Below are 4,526 nucleotides of genomic sequence, written 5' to 3' on the forward strand. Positions count from 1 at the left end.
TAGAGAGGAGCAATAACTGCCTTCAAAATAAGTGGGGTACACCATGTCTATTTTGAAGAGTACGACTCATTTTTTAAGGAAAATAACTGTCTTCAAAATTGAAGTCCCTCTGCAGACCCAAACCTTCAAAATTCCAGTCAGATTTCTGGCTGGGTATTTTGAGCTGCAGAACTAGCTTTCTGCCTCCTGGCCGAGTATATCTTTCGGCGATGGTTGAATCCTGAGTAGCGCCCTCAGGCCGATGACGAGCCCTCCTGTTCTGCACATGTAAAGAAAGAGAGATTTAAAGACGGAGTTACGGAATGAGAGGAAAGTGAAGAGTTTAAAGCAAAGAAAAGAGAGAATCAACTAATTTGAGAGATATAAGGAAGCGAGACTCAGAGATGAAGATAAAACCATAGAATGATAGAGAGAGGAAAAAACCAAATGAATCTCGCATTTAGACCACAGGATTCTTCCATCATTGTAGGCGGTATTGTGTGCTGGAGCGCTAATCTGCGTGTTGAAAAAAAAAGAAATAAATTGACATCACATGATCATAGTTTTTGTTCGCGAAGGCAAAGATAAAAAGTAGAGCTCTCTATACAAGACAACGAGCTAGGACAGCGTCTTACCCGTCGGTGCATTGAGACGTATGTTAAATGTTGAATGGAAAACCATAATCTCCGGACATTAATTTCATAGATACTTCATCATAAAGTGATTTGTCTATTGAGTTTAAAGAGAATGAAATATATATAGAAATCAGTGTATCTTGAAGGACAGTCATAGTTCAAAAAAAATTCTATCACTCTCTATTGTTCTCTCGCTTTTTTAATCTTACCCGGTGGCAACACCTTATTGGATCAAGTTCAATTAGATAAAAACAGGCCAACCATGACATCAGTCACACTGTTGTATCAACTTCATAGCTCGGATCATCTTACGGATCATTTGACCAGTCCACTAGATTGGTCATATATCAATCACACTGTTCTTTTTCTCGTTTTTTATCTGGGATAAATTCTGCACAGAAGACCTCCCCCTCTGACACGGTTAAATGAATCCCCAACCGCAGGGAAGGGACAGGTAGATATCAGAAGAAGAAGAAAAATTATAAAGGCCCAAAAAATAACGAAGAGAGGTGCAAGGCAAATAGAGAATATTAATATGTATATAAGGTCAGAGGATATGGAAGAGAGGCATAGGAGAGATTTGAGAAAATATTGGAGAGAGAATTGTAAGAAAGTGAGAAATAAGAATCTATTTTAAAAATTAAAAGCTCAAAGTGAGTGACAAATAAATAGACTGATATGAGAGAGAAATTATAAAAGAGTTTTAAATATAAAAGCCCAAAGAGAGACTTTAATCAGCACCAAATCCTCAGCGCAAAACCCTCTGGAAGATCCACAAATATGAAAACCCAAAACAAAACAGAGCCCGTGAAGGCAGACAAACAAACAGAGAAAGAGAGAGAAATCGGATAGCATACCTTCAAAACAAAATCAGAAGCCCAAAATCCCAGCAAAAGATTCATAAATACAAAAACCAAAAGAAAAATGAAGACAGGTACAGAGTAAGAGACACGAGTAAGGAGAGAGAGAAAGAGAGAGGAGAGAAGAATGGGTAAATAATCATAAACATCAAAATGCTAAACCCAAAATCCCTGTAGGAGTTTCATTGAAAACCCAAACAAGGTATAGAGAGAGAGAGAGGTACAGAGTACAAGAGACACGAGTGAGGATACAGAAAGAGAGGAGGAGAGAGAAATGGGTAAATACTCATCCACAGCAAAGTGCAAAACCCAAAATCCCAGTGGGAGATTCGTAAATTTAAAAACCCGAAGAAGCTAGAGAGAGAGAGGTACAGAGGGATAGACAGAATTTAGAGGAGAAAGGGAGAGTGAAAGAGAGAGAGGGGAGAGAAATGGGTAAATAGTCATAAAAAGCAAAGTGCAAAACCCAAAATCCCAGTGGGAGATTCATAAATTTAAAAACCCAAAGAAGGTAGAGAGAAAGAGAGAGGTACAAAGGGAGAGACACAATTTAAAAGAGGAAGAGAGAGAAAAAGAGAGAGAGAGAGAGTGGAGAGAAATGGGTAAATAGTCATAAAAAGCAAAGTGCAAAACCCAAAATCCCAGTGGGAGATTCATAAATTTAAAAACCCAAAGAAGGTAGAGAGAAAGAGAGAGGTACAAAGGGAGAGACACAATTTAAAAGAGGAAGAGAGAGAAAAAGAGAGAGAGAGAGAGTGGAGAGAAATGGGTAAATAGTCATAAAAAGCAAAGTGCAAAACCCAAAATCCCAGTGGGAGATTCATAAATTTAAAAACCCAAAGATGGTAGAGAGAGAGGTACAGAGAGAGAGACACGATTTAAAAGAGAAAGAGAGAGAGAAAAAGAGAGAGGGGAGAGAAATTCTCGTACAGACCAAGGACTACACGCTGGTTCCTCACCCCGAAATCAACAAAAATCAAAAGCATGAAAATGGAGAGGCCTTCAAGATTTTACTGGCATTTTCTGGTCACAAGCATGCTCTGACCAGTACTAACGGGTATAATGATCGCGTGGCCGAGTGCCAGGAGGCTGCAAGGGTTCTTTTACAGTAAGTGTCCTGCTGTACTCGTTCTTCATTCAAGGAAATTCCTCATAAAATCACACTAATATCAAATTAACCATCTGTTGAGGGGTCACGAAGTAAATAGCTTCAAATGTTTCAAACGAGACGAAACATCTTGATTTTTCATTTCAAAATATCATACTCCAATCAGTTAGAGATGGGCATCGATCGAGTAACTTAATCTTACTGAATTTGATGAGATTCCGAGTAAGTTATGGTGTCCTTTCCCTGCGATCTGCCCTTCTTGTGACCGAGGTTTTCATCTTCGTAGAGCCACCGGAAGCGGAGATCTCGAGCCGCTGCTGTGCAATGGTAAGGACAGTATCCTCGGAGATTTCAACTCGACGCTGAACTCTTACCTTTTTCATTGCCCTTCTCCTGCGCAGTTGACAGGGAGGCATACGAAGCTCACAAGGTGCACTCACACGGTCAACATATATCTGCCTCTGTCCACCAACATATCTTATCAATTGATTCTTCTCCGCTTCTGTTGAAACTAGATTCATAAAATCTAGTTTCATCATCGTTCCTACGTTAAACTCGCTCAGACGACGAAAGAAGATGATGAAATCAGAAATCGGCACCATCATGCAAGCCGCAGACGATGTTGATGACGATTATGACGACTTTGTCGGATGAAGATGAACATAAGGGGGAAAAAGAAAGAGGCAGAAATCTAACAAATGACTCACAGGAACGGCAGAGGAAGTCGAATTTCCTAGAGAATAATCACCGCAGTTCCAACTTCCAAGCAAATGCATCGATTCAAAAAGCTAAAACGAGACATACAAGATTGATTTTTCCCGCAATCAAAAGGGCGAGGATACCTTCAAATGTCGGGAAGCTCCGTGATTGAGAGAGCAGAGAGAACGAGAGAGAGACTCGAGAGAGCTTTCTACAGGCCATCGTCGAGAGCTTGAGAGAACGAGAAAATGAGGTAGAATGGGGGAGGCAAAGCGGGAAGCATTCCTTCTAAGTTCTAAGTTTCTTAATTTGTATAAAATACTTTACAAATAAATTTTCACAAATCGAACAAAGCGAACCGCACACGGGTGTGTGCGAAGTTCTGTGCGTTTCCAGATTTGTTATGTTCGGAAATCCGAACATAACAAACAATTCGCTCAAGTTCGCACCAAACGAACAGAACTACCATGTCTACATTCAGCTCATCACTTGTAAGTTATCTCCTCCATTATCCAGGTGTCCTCAAAACAGAAAGTAGTTAACGAGTCGGTAATCAGGATTTAAAAATGTGACGGAAGAAAGGTCTTAATGCTAAAATGTCCTACCAATTTTAAGAAAAAGTTGAAAAAGAAAAATTACTTTGTTATTGGTTTTTTTTCTGACTATTCCTTTTAAGTCTTTGAACAATAGATGGCCATGGGATATCCCAGTGTTTTCACAGTGACATATATTGAGTTGTTAGAAAGCCTAAAAATACAAAATAAAAACACAACGTAAGAAAAAAAGAAGATTTTTATGTTGACTCCATTTTTTTTTAAGTACGTTCAATAATAAAGTAGAGAAAATTACTAAAACAATGATTCACTTTCCCTTAAGGAGGCTTTTTATTGTTAAAACACTTTCCAGAATTGTGGAAAGAGAAACCCAAACATACCTTGTCATGTAGTAAATGTACAAATGTTCGGAATACCGTAATCAACCTCTGGATATTATATAAAGACAACTGTCTTACATTAGGAAATACCGTATGATTATGATTACAGGCATTGCGTGTGATAATGTTGAATCATAATGCCAGTGGGTAACCTGAAAATTTACTCATCATGTAGTTTTCTTTTGTTAGGAACACCTGTGCAGACATCTTGGATGAAAATGGAAAAAGTGCCAAACAGGACTTATATTTTGCTGATAAATGACAAGTCTTGGTGAAGACAATTGCAGTCTTCAGCAGAGATACTTTTGCAA

General features: G+C 38.8%; 1 long non-coding RNA gene across 1 annotated transcript; it reads right to left on the bottom strand.

Annotated features, from left to right (window-relative positions):
- LOC144706890 (uncharacterized) lies at nucleotides 1-3,593 on the bottom strand. Its single transcript, XR_013582340.1, has 3 exons — nucleotides 3,425-3,593; nucleotides 424-495; nucleotides 1-259 (listed from the first exon to the last, which is right to left on the bottom strand). It is a non-coding gene; the product is annotated as an uncharacterized LOC144706890 (long non-coding RNA).
- Between the last annotated feature and the right edge of the window lie 933 nt (nucleotides 3,594-4,526).

Source organism: Wolffia australiana, chromosome 8 (assembly GCF_029677425.1).
Source record: "Wolffia australiana isolate 7733 chromosome 8, ASM2967742v1".
Lineage (NCBI taxonomy): Eukaryota > Viridiplantae > Streptophyta > Magnoliopsida > Alismatales > Araceae > Wolffia > Wolffia australiana.